We start from the raw sequence: 14,903 nt of genomic DNA on the forward strand, positions 1-14,903 counted from the left end.
GAAAATTATTTGGAAGATATTTTTTCTAAGTGAACATTGATCAATTCTCCCAAACAGGAGTTGTCTTTATATCATTTTATTAAATTCTTTTCTTCCTAAGAAATAGCAAAAGAGGTAGAAATACATGTCATAAGAAAGCTGAGAAAATAGTAGAATATTCATAGAAAAGAGGGCTCATGGTGCCACGACAGCTGTATAAGGTCCTTTTGTACCCCAGGGACATCTGGGGAAGCCACATATGTATGTTGCAATGGAATTGTGTCATCATTTCCCTGAATCTGAGGGGAGGGTTTGCTCTATATAAATTGTGGTCACAGAAGCTAACTGAGCTCACTTCTGTTACATTTGTGGCCAGGAAAAGAATTGCACGTAATTATGCATCTTTGCTGGCCATGCACGGACACAAATCCCGGAAATGAAACCAACTGTTCTATCAAGTTCTCCAAGCACATATCCATCAAATTTATCAGACCTCGAGAGTGTGAATTTGGAAAGTCAAGAGTGGTGCTTCCCCTGAGATGATTCCCCAAGGTGTGTAGGTCAACAGAGGATGGAATCCCTCACAGGGTGACATGGAACCAGGAAAGCGTATCTGGGTTTAACATCGTAAATGAAGGACCGCTTCAGTCACCTGATGCATCACAACAGCTGTTTTGGCGCCCAGTTATTGAGCTCACAAAGACTTATTTAACAGTGCGAATACACAACGTAGTGTGTGTATCTGTGTATGTTTTTAATGACCTACACACAGGCTACTATTTTATAGTGGCTTCCAGCAGAGAGAGGAAAAAACAAGATTCAACTATAGAAGCTGTCTACATTTAATATTTCTGTTAGTTTTCTGTCTGCCAGTCTGGCAGATTGGCCCAATTGGAAAAACAACATCTATGATTGCTGAAACAGTTCCTGGCTACATTTGGCACCCTTAATCACGGTACGACACAGAAACCCCTGTCTGCAAATGTAAGGCAAAAGAGGCCAGCCTTTGTGTGTCACCAAGACTTATCTGTCCGTCTTTATTTCAAAGTCCAAACTCTAATGTCATTCCTCAATTCAATAGCATAGCAGTCCACCGCATTTCACAAAAACAATGCAAACTCTATGCAAATCCTTGGGTTAACTGAATGTCATCAGTCCCGTGTCACTATAAAAAAAAATGAATCTGTCTCCTGTTTTCTGCTTTGTTTTGTTTTTCTAGGCCAAGAAAAAAAAATCCAAACTTTTATCCATTTCACTTAAACTCTATTTTTAACAGGAATACAATTAAAATAATTTTTCTATACGTTGATATACAAATAAGAAAAATACAATTGACATCATGTGCTTTTGATTACTGTTTGGCCAACAAAATTCTTACATGTGGTGAAAATTTTTAAAAAGTACTGAACCTGAAATTGGAAGTGCCAAGGCTGAAACTTGGTCCTGACTCTTAGTAGCTGGGAGAGATTTGACAACTCACTCAACCCTCTGAGTCACCCAGCCTCACATTATTGGAACATCAAATAGGATTCCATGTCTGGTAAAAGACAAAGTCCCATTCAAATGTAACATGATATACTAGAAAATTAAGAGAGAACACATTTGTCTGTAGGTAGTATTTAAATCAAAGCTTACCATCAAATAAATCTATAATTCTTAAAAAGAAAAAAAGGCTGAAAATCCTATTCCCAACCTTCATCAGTGTTCATCTGTGCTCTTGTTGAGTGAAGAAACTGTAATATTTGGTCCCACATCTAATTAGGTCCTGGAAATTCAGCAGGATGTGAATGGAAGTTTTGTTTCTATGCAAGAAATCCTGGCAACTAGAGCATCTTTTTTTCTCAGCACATCAACATTCCATACCACAAATTACTGGCATAGACGGCCTGCGGAATCAGCTACCTTAAAGCCCTTAACCCTTTGGCTGCCAAGGGATGGGAAGTTCACATTATCAGCAGAGGCTGAATGACCCAGGGGACAGGCACAGGGGAAAACTGAGAATATCTTGAGTGAGGCTTTGAATCCATTAGATGCATAAAGCATGAGCTCCTAAGCCAGACTGTGGTCACTCCAGTCTTGATTACACCATTTTCCTTTTCCCATCTGTAGACTGGCATAATAATAATTCACAGGATAGTAGCGTCGTCGTGAAGTGTAATAAGGTAATTTCAGATGAGTGCCCCAATGGCCAGCACACAGAAAACACCCAACAAAGGGCTGCTATTATTCTTATTATCAACTGTGAGCTAATGTTTTGGAATGCTTGAATGCCCACCCCAATTTTCTAGCCCTGAAAAACTGTTAGTTATGAAACAAGTGAAAAATACAACATTATCTAAATAATAGCATATTTGTATATGTCTGTTTTAGAATAAGTACATTTTTGCAACGGAAAAAAGCCCCACTCTTCCCCTTCACACACACATTAGCTCAAGCTGGAAAACTAAATTTATTTATTTTTTCTCAAATCAGTTTTCAAATCCTATTGCTCTAATCTCTAATGGGGCTCCCTCAGAGCCCCCATCCCTGCTCTTGTCCTTGCCCCTGCTCTGCCCTGGGCCTCCCTCCACCCTCTCTGACAACTCAGTCTCTTTCTTTGTCTCCATGCCTCCAATCTCATGCTCCTTCAACCCATGCCCTACACTGCCACCCATGTCTGGATTACCCCTGGGTACCGTGAAGAATAATCTTCCAATAAGATCTCATTAACCAAAACATTCAAATTCAAATATTCCTGACTGTGACATATAGCTCCCTTCACAGACTGATCCCAAGTAACCTTTCAGTCACAGCCGGGCCCTCCCTTGGCACCACCATTTGCACCTCAGTGTATACAGGGGGGTGTTCCAATGGGAACTACTCCCACGTCAGCAGACATCAGATGCCAAAGTAAGGTTGCGGCTGATGTGGGCTAGCAGGGGTAAGCACAGCAAATAAGGCCCCTGAGTGTCTTCACCCCCCCTCCCCCCTTAGGATAAAAAAAATGGGCCTGAGTGTGGAGAGAGGGGAGTTGTGGGATATTTCCAATAAAGAGGCGGCGCCATGCAGTCTTACCTTAACTTTTTGGAGAGGGACGTGGGGATTGTACTTTCTAAACTATCCCATCAAGAAAAGCTTTCAGCAACCAGCCCCTGCAGGGACTCCCTCAGGTACAGAAAAAAAAGCCTATTTCCTGGGGCGCCTGGGTGGCTCAGTCGTTGAGCATCTGCTTTCGGCTCAGGGCGTGATCCTGGCGTTCTGGGATCGAGCCCCACATCAGGCTCCTCTGCTGGGAGCCTGCTTCTTCCTCTCTCACTCCCCTGCTGTGTTCCCTCTCTCGCTGGCTGTCTCTTGCTCTGTCAAATAAATAAATACAATCTTAAAAAAAAAAAAAGAAAAGAAAAGAAAAAGAAAGAAAAAAATGCCTATTTCCAGATCCTGCCTTACCAGGGTGGCCCACATCCAGTGATGTATGAGGCCACGCTATTTCAGCCTATCAGGTCAACTCCAAATGGCTATTTTAGCACCAGAACTTCACCTGAGGCCTCCTTCATAGCTCAACGAATCCCTCTGCCCAGTCCTGCAGCATTCCTTCTCCTTCAACAGGTATTGATCCCATGGGCCTTTCCTAATAAACATTTTACGTGTTAAATGTCCTCTCAGACTCAGCTTCTATGGGAATCAAACCTGCAACAGTATGTTCTAGTGGCTTACTTTCAAATACATCTGCTCGCAGGCTGTAAGCCCCTTGAGGGCAGAGATGGCTCTTAAATGCATCTTTGCATTGCTGAGACCTGACACCTGCAAAGGGGCACAGGAATTTCATTTACTATAAGACATCAAAACCAGGATGAGAAAGTGAAATGCAAGATTTCAAGTCAGCACGGGAAGACTTTTCTATGCAAGGGATCTTTAAAAAAAAAAAAAAAAAGGATTTATTTATTTGAGAAAGAGAGAGTGTGTGAGCACTGGTGGGAGGAGGGGCAAAGGGAGAGAATCTCCAGGAGACTCTTCCCTGAACGTGGACCCCAGCATGGAGCCCGATCCCATGACCCATGAGATAATAACCTGAGCCAAAACCAAGAGTCTGATGCTTAACCTACTTAGCTACCCAGGTGCCCCATCATGCAAGCGTCCTTTAACATGGAGAGCTTCTCATTGTAAAGAAGAAATACTTTTTTTTTTTTTTTAACTATTGTCACTTCTATGAGAAGAGATTTTCTAAAAACATTCCCGGCCTATGGCTCCAATCTCATTTTCACCTATAGAAGTAAAGTAACTTACCTGGTCATTAGATAACCATGTGACATAAGGACACTCATCCATTTGCATTTGCATATGTAGAGAGACATATTTGGAATAACACTCCTGGCTTTTCTCAACCCTCAGTTTTTCCCAGTGGAGGAGAAACTGACTTATAAGCAGGTAAGTTTGGTAAGAGGAACTGATCCTTCCTCTTCCTCAGTTTATCCTAAAAAAAAAAAAAAAAGCATATTGTCTTCTCCACTTCTGCAGGCTGTGTAGGGGAGCCCTCAAGAATGAAGTATGTAGCACAGAGAGCAGGTGTATTGTCTACTTCGGCAGTAGGTTAGCAAGCCCGTTTGGGAGACACATTTGTGTTAGTTATTTATTGCTTAGGAAAATGTTGCTCAAAACTTAGCTACAGAAAACAACTTATTATCTCGCAATGTCTGTGGGTAAGGAATCTGGACGTGACTTAGCTGTGTCCTCTGCTTCAGGGCTTCTCATCAGGCTGCAGTCAAGGTGTCAGCCAGAGCTGAGATTTCATCTGAGGGTTCAACTGGAGAAATATCTGCTTCCAAACTCACATGGCTGTTGACAGGATCAGTTTCTTGCACGACACTGGACTGAGGGTGTCAGTTCCTCATGGGCTGCTGTCCAGAGGCTGCCCTCAATTTCTTGCCTCTCGAGTGTCTCTATCTTGCTTCATCAAAGCCAGTAAGGGAGAGGGCCAATAGAGAGTCTACCAGCAAAATGCAAGTTACAATCTTATAAAGAGGCATCTGTGTCACCATTTTATTGTTTAAAGCAAGGTATTAGGTCTTAAGGGGAAGAGATTGCACACAGATGTGAATACCGGGGGTAGATGTCATTGGAGGTCATGTCAGAAGCTGCCTTTTACAGCCTTTAAGGCCCACTGTCCAGGAACTTCATCAAAAATCATAAAGATGATATTTGTATAACCATGGGTCTGATCCCAATGCCCGTTTCGCCATTGGTTCCAATCTCAGGAGGGGAAGAAGGGAGACATTTATAGGGCCCCCTCAAGTCACCAGTACCCACCCCTGAAATTATTTAGTTCATACCTAGACAACCTTTCAGTGGTGAGGAAGGTTGATCTCTGGTCCCTTTCTTGACTATATATACTTACCCCTAATGTAAGGCAGAATCTCGCAAAGAATACCAACCTTAGCCTGTAGCAAATATGCACCGCACTTCTCCTTACAGAAACTTGACGAAATTTATCCCATATCCTCACCCAGGCCAATGATCTCACATAACCACATGCTGAGGCCAAATGTATACTTGTCATGCCAGCCCTCAAGAGACCGAAATACTAAAGACTCATGTGACTCTGGAGGAACGGTGCTGGAGGGCATGTGACGCCAAAATCCAAACCATGTCTCAGTCACAGAGAAGCGTTGAGAAGTGTGCCACGTACTTATCACCACAAAGGTCCTGTCCGTGTTGAAGCAAATCCAAAGGGTAAGATTGACTGAATTACATAAGTCCTCCTGCGCTCAGGAAGCATTCTCTCAAGTGCCGTGCATAAGACAGTGACATTTATACACTGGAAAAAGGTTTCAGAGCTAAATTGGAAGCAGCGAAGCATTGCTTGGGGCATTTGTATATCTTGCTTCTCTAAGACATTGAAATTAATAGGCTCTAGTAAAGCAGAGCTAATTGTGTGTAAAGTCAAGGCTACATAAGCCCACCATAGAGCAGAGGTTGGGTTATTCCCTTATCACCAGGACCTATATATGGCAAAGTTTTATAGATAAGTGTTTATAGGATGTTTTATTGATGTGTGTTTAACTGTTTGCTAAGTATTTCTTGTTTGTTGTTTGGCCACTAAGCCTTTCTAATTCTCGTTTTTTACCTACATTACAATATATGTGATTGCCACATTAAACTTCTGGATAGCTAGGAAGCTACTCTACAGTTTTTAAATTATTTGATCAAAACTATATCAGGAGTACCAAGATGAGAACTACGGCCAAGAACAGAAACACAGGACTAAATTAGAGGTATGTGTCTTGACAGGGTGTGGTAACAGGTGCTGGGCATCTCGTGTTCAAATAGGAAAAGGAAGTCTCAAGAGAAACCTCACATAGCTTACACCATGGCTTAGGAAATGCTAGACATTTTGGTTAGGTATGTTCTGAAGATACAGACCGTTTCTCTGGAAAATGGTGCAACCTTGACATTTTGAGAAGAAGCTATGCCCTGTTTAAGCATCGTACTCGTTCCAGAGTTGGAATCTTCTAGAGCAAGCTTGTCCAGCAAGATAATGGAAATCTTCTCTTCTGTGCTGCCCAATACCTCAGACACTAGCATGAGAGTCTATCGAGCGCTTCAAATGTGGCTAATAAGACTGAGGATGAGTTTTTAAATTAAATTTAAATATGAATAGCCACCCATGGCTAGTAGTTACTGTATCAGACAGCACAGAACTAGAGATTTACTACACAGAGCATGCTCTGGGGACCAAAGCCTTGGCAACCCCTCTTCATAGATCTCCAAACAGAATCTACATTTTACCAGGAATCCCAGGTGAATGCACACATCAGCATGTATGAAACGCTTCTCTAAAACTTTTCTCTGTAGGGCTGGCTCTCTAAAGGGATAAAAACTCAGTTGTTGTTTTGAACAGAGAAACTAGAGAATGCAATAGTACTCTAGTACCCTTCCTAGAGAGAAACCAAGGCAGAGGCATGACTCCAGAATGAAATCTTCTGAAGTCCCGTAAAATGTGATCTGTATTCAACCTCATTCAACTGAGACACTCTTTCTTTTCCATTAGGGCTGACTTCACATTTGGGAAGGATTTACACTGACCCTAGAGAAAGGCCTCTATACTATACATAAAAGTTTCACTGAACGTCTTGCCATTGAAATTGGTTTGCCAATAAAGATCAAGGCTCAAAAGCTTATGTCCTAAAAGATGAATATGAAATTTGCACTAGGCTAGGAGAATCCACAATATTAGTTATCTGAGCACTAAATGTAACAAGGAAAGGGTGAGGAAGGACACTCTTCCAGAAACTTAAAGTGAAAAGGAAGGAAAATTGTAGAGGTGAAGGAAGAGAGAAGAAAGGACAGGTGATGTTTCACGTAGCATGCTATGCGAGAGATGATTCTGGACTGAGAGCGCCCTTGTGGTCCAGAACCATATTCTGCAGAGAATGGCAGCAGGCACTCTGGGAAGCTAAATTCTGGGAATGTGCCTGCATTGGAAAGGTCAGAATGCCTCCAGGGGCACCTGTATTTAACCATTCTTTGGCACGGCTGTTAATACCACAGCCTACATTGTCATTGTCAGGAACACGAGTGTATCCCTTCTGTAGTGGACATTGTTGTATTTGTTTGCTTATTTTCAGGCTCTGCATGCACATCCTCTTTTTCCAATATTAGCTCCCTTATATTATTTGGGGATTTACCTTCCAGTTACTCTTAGCCAAGTGTATCGCCACTTCCACTCAAGAGCAGACAATATGGCAAATGCAAACCACGAGCCTGGTGATGGTGATTAGTCCCGAGAAGTGCACCTAAATCGATCAACACAAAACAGAAGCATGGACTTTGGCTGGAACTTCCAGAAAAAAGACCCTTGTCCGCTCTACTTGGACTTGAAACTGTAAAGCATTAGGTTAAGCAGCCATTTTGATGGGACAAGGAGAGAATCTGCATGAGTTTCGAGACTGAAAAGAGAGATGCCATTTTTTCAGGATCTGACTCAACCTCACCTAAAACCAGCCCTACACACTGTATACTGCGTGAATCAATAAATTGCTTCTTTTCCCTCAAAAAGCCTGGGCTTAAATGTGTATCTCTTGGAACCAAGTAAGTCCTCACAGATAAAACTACTCTCAAGAGAAAAATCTAAGAGGAAAAAGAAAAAGTTGCCTGAAAATACAGTGAGGTGAAGAACAAATGACAAATGCAGTGATCAGAATACACACGGCTAGGGGTGCTTTTGTGAACAGTGAGCGTTCCTGCTTTCTTCTCTGCGGGGTAGAGATTTCTGTAAGTAAATATATAGCCCAGAAATAAATTAACAAAACAAGCTCTTTAGTAAACATTCAAACATTGGGCGCCTGGGTCGGTAAAGCGTCTGCCTTCGGCTCAGGTCAGATCCCAGGATTCTGGGATCCAGCCCCGCATGGGGCACCCTGCTCAGAAGGGAGTCTGCGTCTCCCTCTCCCTCTGCTTTCTGCTCCCCCTCCTTGTGCTCTGTCTCTCTCTCTCTGTCAAATAAATAAATAAATAAATAAATTCTTTAAAAAAAAAAATTAAAACATTGACTTGTGTTGATAAAACTTCCAGTCGTTCCCATTCATTTATGACAGAAATAACATCAGCCATCAAGTGGGTGAGAAGTCAGAAGATTTCCAAATGTACAATTAAACTGCTTAGTATCTCTACTTCACAGATTCAGCAAAATTTAGTATAAATACACAAAGAGAAGTAGAAGTTAGGGTACACACCCTCTCAGCTCTCTTGTCCTATTATTAAAATTTTACTTCTATAGAAAAAGCTATGAGAACAGAAGAAAAAAGGGGAAAATACTTAAACGGGATTCCCTAAAAGGTGGGAAAAAATTAAATTATTGTGAATAGAATTACTGTATGGCACATGTTAATATGTCCGGGTTGTTGCTTATTAGTGAAACAATGTTTGAAACTGAGTTAAGAGTATTTCATATAAGCTATTAGATGGTGTAAAACACATAAGCAGCAATAATAAATCAACGTCAGGGTTTCTGACAGTGCATAATGTAATACCAGGCATAGAGTGGCGTTCTATCTTGAGCCACTTGAACCACTTACACCCCTAAAGGAAATGCCAGTCACGTGTCCTAAATAACAAGTTTCCACAACACCAGAGACTTCCAGCATGCCATTGCTTTTTGGAGACTATATGCAAAAATGCATCTGAACATGCATTCATTTTAATATGAACCATTTTTAAAGGGAGCTAAGCGTTCTGTGTCAAATCAGGAATGAGAGTTGCAGCCAATGAAGATGGAAAAAAAAAAGAGATAGCTTACCCCTTACTGCTGGCAAAGCCAATTAGGCGTATCTCTGTTTCATGACAGCTATATAAAGAGTTGGGAGTTGGGAGCGTGGGCATTTGATATGGATGTGCAAACTAATTCTTTCTGTTGGCTCACATAAACAACATTTAGTGAAATATCCAGTAGATGGTTTTTGGCCCCTCTTCCCCAAACCATGTAAGGCAACGCAATTTAATACCTGCAGTGCCTTTTTGTCTCTTATCCAAAAAATTACAAGAGCTTCTTCAAATAGAGTATTTAAGATGTGCTGAGATATCAATCCTGATTCATTAGAATATTCAGTTTGAAACTAAGATCAAGCTCACATTTGCATTATGTGCTTGATGACCTTGACTTTGTGCATTTGTGCCACGTACTAGCAATACGACAACTGTTCAGTGTACAAATTCAGCACCAACATGAATTTTGTAATTGTAATTGAATTTATTTTAGTATGTTTAAACCTTTGTGATTTATTTATTGGCCTGTCTCTTCTGCTAGATTGTGAGCTCCTAGAAATCATTTGGGTCTACTCTGCCCACACTACACACACACTGGGAACTCAACTGTTTGTGAAATAAATTTAGTATTGGTTTCTACAGAACAGTATATTAAGCATTTTGGTTAATATTTATTAAAAAAGTCCCATAGGTAAGGTTAAGTAAGATTCTTCTGGGCAGCACTCATTTTTACTTTACAAACACATAATTTTTGAAGTTCTCTTAGGCACCAAACCTATGGTAATAGCAGCCAGCATTTCCTGACTTAGGAGTCCAGTAAAATGTTAGGAACTTTGATTCCCTTATTTCTCCTCTCTTCACAACTGCCTGCTATGGTAATGAAATTACTACCTAAATATTATAAATAAGGAAGCTAATGTTACCTTAATAATTAGAGGCATTAACTGTATTCCTGAATTCATACAATCTGAAACTTGAATCCCATTCTTAACTAACCAACTACGCTCCAACATGTATGTTCTGCATTTTGATGACCGTGAGAAGTCCTGGGGAATCTCAAGTGTGTGGAAACAAGCAAGTGGGTAACTAACTTTACTATCAACTCTAAACTTTCTTCCTTTTTGTTTTTTAGTTTCAGAAACAAGATCAACTGATAGATGCATTCAGTCCCAAGGGTATCTATGGAAATAGATCATAGAAGATCTTAAATCAGGAACTCATTTGGCTCAAGCAGGTTGGCAGAAACCAACACCACTGCAAAGCACAGTCTGCTGCGTGCTCAACAACGGTAGATGCACAGAGAGGGCAATGAATCATGCTGCTGCCTGGGATTGCTGGGTCTGAAAAGTTCGTTTAGCATGGGATATCAGTATTTCCTGTTTTGTCAGTGGTCCGCACTATCTCAGGACAGGAGGGACAAAAAGGGGAAAAAATTAAGAGGATTTTCTATGGCAACTGGAGATGCTTGGCTAGACAGCCTTAACCCTAAACAGGCAAATAATTAATAGAAACTAATATGCATTTGGACACAAAATGCTACTTGATGTTTGTAACTATAAATGTTACAATAGCGTTATCAATATTAAAGCATATTTTTGTCATGTAAAATAAGAAAAAACGGTTCCTCTAAACTAACACTAGGGGAAAAAAACAACGTTTCCATAAGGTGAAATTCATTTTGTTTCTTTTACAAAGAACCTATTTTGAATTCAAGAACTAGCAAATAATGTGTGAGACCATTTAGGAGACTACCAGGATGGCTGCATTATTGAATATTCTAGAAATCATAGTCTGTTTTTCTGAGCCCTTTTCCATAGATCCAGAAGGGAGTAAATGGATATATGAAACCACTTGTCAGAGCCAAGAGAGAATTGAGGTCACTTTTCAAAGCGCCAGTAGTAGGAGAAACCCTATCAAAACATAATTCATGACTTGATGGGAAGAAGTATTCTCTTCTTCAGTCACTTCTAGCTTTCCAAACATTTTCCCTGCCAAAGCCCACCATCAAAAGTAAGAGAATAGCAATCTTGGAAAACACTGGTTCTGAGATTTGAAGAAATCTCATCCTATTTCTGAGATCATGCGTCCACAACATCCATAACACTTCCCCAAATATAACGCATAGTAACAGTTGGTGAAAAATCCACGGACACCTAAATAGAATCAATCAGGGCCACAGATCCAATAATGTGAAGAGAGTTGTATAATAAAGCATCCAGATAGTCAAGTCTGTGGATTCTTCTGTATCATGGTCCATCATCATATAAACTGTATTTATGTCTAATAATTTATAATTCTTTTGATCATTGCAATATCTTTGTAGGGTATGCAAGCCTTGCCCTCATGCTACAGTGAAGAAACTGAGACTTAGATCATTTCAGGGATTGTTATTGTCATACAGAGAATATGGAGGAGAGCCACAATGCCAACCTTTTCCTGACTTTTCACTAAACCAGGCAATTTCTCAAACGTGTGAACATGGAAATGCTCAGATATTTCTAAATTCTTTGGAATGTTTCTATGTTGTGGATATATTATTTTCCCTGTGTAAACAATCTGTATAGATAATGATTCTACTTATACTATCAAAATATTCTGGTGCTATTACATATAATCAAGCAATTTTAAATCAGAACGTGGTATGTTTTCAATCTGGCCAAAATATCGAAATTAGTAAATACATTTAAGACTGAAATATATTACAGAATCTGCAGCAAACACTGGCAGCACTGGACTTGGAATCCAAATATCACAGGCTTTAAATAGGCTGAATTTCAAACTAAATGGCTTTGGGCAAATCCTTTAGTCCTAGTGAAAAGGGAAGCTGATTGGTCTACTCTGAACCAAGTTGAAGGTCTCATTTATTTCTTGTTGTTGTTATTGTTATTTAGTCCGGGTTTTTCCAAGTTGTGTAGACATCCACGAAATTCTAAAAATCAAAGAGCAAAGAAGAGTTCTAATGCAGGTATAACAGGACGCTGGAGCCGCTGTAACAAAATATCATTGGGTGGATTAAATGACGGAAATGTATCTTTTCACAGTTCTGGAGTCTGGGAGTCCAAGATCAGGGTGCCAGTAAATCTCTGTGAGAGCTCTCTTCTTGGCTTGCAGATGGCCCCCTTCTTGTTGTGTCTTCACATAACCAAGATAGAATGCGGGGTGGAGGGTGGGACTCTCCCTCTTCTTATAAACCACCATCTTATCAGATTAGGGATCCACCCTATGACTCATTAACCTTCATCCTCTGTTAAAGATGCTATCTTTAGATACAATTACATTGGGGTTTAGAGCTTCAACATACACCTTTGAGGTGGGGATACAATTCAGTCCGTTGCAAATAAAAATAATAGCTCCTTCTGGATATTTAATCCATTTATAATAGTCAACCACTTTTAAAAGTGGTTTTAATCTTGTGGTGGTATCTTCATGTCTTTTCCATGTGTATTGCAGGGCTCTTGGACTTACAGGCTCTTCACCTCTTTGAGGTGGGTGGTCTCCGTTCTAAGGGCCCAGATGACAAAGTGTGGAAGCTGTGAGGCATCATCTCTCCCCACACCTGCCATAAAGTTGATTCTATATCTTTAATAAAAACTTGTGTTTGGGACAGTGGGTTGCACAATTGGAAAAAAAAAGACTTTTCCCTTTGGAGGTAGGAGAAGAAAGGGGTTTGGATAGAGCTGATTCATCTATATACAGACTTTAAATTATTCCCTACATTTCCAACCAACTTCTCAGTCCCATCCTCATCCCTGCAGCCTCTGACACCCTGCATTCCTTGCTGGCTGCATGTTTCTCTGACCGTGTTCGAGTCTATGGCCGTTCTGAAATATAGAATATAGGCTATATGTTCTGTATTTCATCATCCAAGAATTTTTTCAAAATATCTTGTTTGCTTCAGTTTGCCCCAGCTAGATTTTTTTTCTGAAATAATACTTGATTCTTATTCTTTTATTATCATTTTTAGTAAGTCTCTGGAGGCAGAAAAATTAATCCAAGCACATAGTTCACTATTGTCAATGGGAAGCCTGTTTATACTTAATAATTGAAAATTTACTTCATTAGCTATTCATTCCATATTCAATAAACATTTGTTTAATATTTTCTAACTAACAAGCATTGTCCTAAAAGCCTAATAAATATATTGTGCATTCATTTAATATCCTTTTCAATCAGGCATCTTGTATGTGCCAAGCATTGTGGAGAACTTCATAATTTAGTGTCCCAGGGTACCAAAGTAAGCAACTGAGAAGAGCTCTAAATTGTCTGCTTTCAGAAAGCTAAAAATTAAGAGAGAGATTTATTTCTCTCAGGGGTCTGAGTGTAACAGCATCTAGAGCCTCCTTTTTTGGGGGGGGGTATTTTTTTATTATATTATGTTAGTCACCATACAGTACATCCCTGGTTTTTGATGTAAAGTTCAATGATTCATTAGTTGCATATAACACCCAGTGTACCATGCAATACATGCCCTCCTTACTACCCATCACCAGCCTATCCCATTCCCCCACCCCCCTCCCCTCTGAAACCGGTAGAGCCTCTTTCAACTCAAGAATTCTGAAGAAAGCAGTCTATACGGAGGCCAGATGATCTGGATGACCATCTTCGATTATGAAGTGAGGATCACTAACTGCCTCGCTTTATCAGCTCACTTCTTCCTTGTGAACTTCCCTTAGTTTTCACTGCAATCATGGGCAGCCTCCTCAAGACAAGATTTTCAGCTTCCTTTGCAATGGAATATGAGTGAGACACACCTGTGTACAGCTTTCAAATTGTTTATTTGAAAGGAAATGCCGTGCCCAAGACCTCTTCTCTTTCCTCTTATCATGAGCTGCAAATATAGATAAATCAATGCCCGACTTCAATCACACAGAAAAGGACTATGACCAGGTGGGTGGAAAAATAAAATGGATGGAGATCAAGTCTCTTAATGACTTCAGGGAGCAGGGTTTCCCAACCAGGCTAAACTAGACAGATGGTTACATGAGGAATGGAAAACTTCTTTCTCTTTTCAAGTCACTACAAGTTGATGGTCTCTTTATTAGATTATCTTAAATTTTGACCTAATAACCTCCTGTCACTGAATAATTGTCAACTCATGATCAGTTTTCAAACACATATTAAAATTATTAAAGAACGATGCCAACCATAGTTTCCAAGTATTCAGATTATACTCAAAAAAAATTTCAGGTGCTACATTTCTAAATAGTAATTCAGTGGATAGAGGCAATAAGGTAGCAATGACTCTAATCTTGGGCAAAGAGAAAGAAAAAGCAGTGAAAGAATCATACAAGCTTCCTGAAGTTTCTGCTCACGTCAGTCACTTCCATCCACACTCCATTAGCTTATGCAACTCAGTAAAGAGCCTGACTCAATGGGCTGGGGATGCATACCATACAGGACACTGTGGTTCTTACAACAAAGGGTAGGAATATACAATCCTCATACAAAGAGGGCAACAATAACTGGGAGCAGTAACACAATCTCTACCATAACCAAGGAGAGCAAACTTTGCATAAATTTCAGCTACAAGCCAAATAATTTAAATGGGCTTCAATTTTATTCATGCAACTTCATCTTCTTTGTGCTAAGTGGAGTCTCATTACTGGAAGAAAATGTACTGTATTTATTTAAGACAGAATTTAGAAAGCCTTTTGACAATACTGTTCTGGTCTTACCAACTCCTATGG

General features: G+C 40.2%; 1 long non-coding RNA gene across 2 annotated transcripts; it reads left to right on the top strand.

Annotated features, from left to right (window-relative positions):
• The first annotated feature begins 5,564 nt into the window (after positions 1 to 5,564).
• LOC123778089 (uncharacterized) lies at positions 5,565 to 8,404 on the top strand. Of its 2 annotated transcripts, none has more exons than XR_006775784.2 (3): positions 5,565 to 5,685; positions 6,128 to 6,227; positions 7,648 to 8,404. It is a non-coding gene; the product is annotated as an uncharacterized LOC123778089 (long non-coding RNA). The 2 variants fall into 2 exon arrangements; XR_015726713.1 differs by having other exon boundaries at positions 5,604 to 5,685; positions 6,124 to 6,227.
• Positions 8,405 to 14,903: the final 6,499 nt, after the last annotated feature.

The sequence above is a fragment of the Ursus americanus genome, chromosome 1 (genome assembly GCF_024610735.1).
Source record: "Ursus americanus isolate L20-20 chromosome 1, mUrsAme1.1.p, whole genome shotgun sequence".
NCBI lineage: Eukaryota > Metazoa > Chordata > Mammalia > Carnivora > Ursidae > Ursus > Ursus americanus.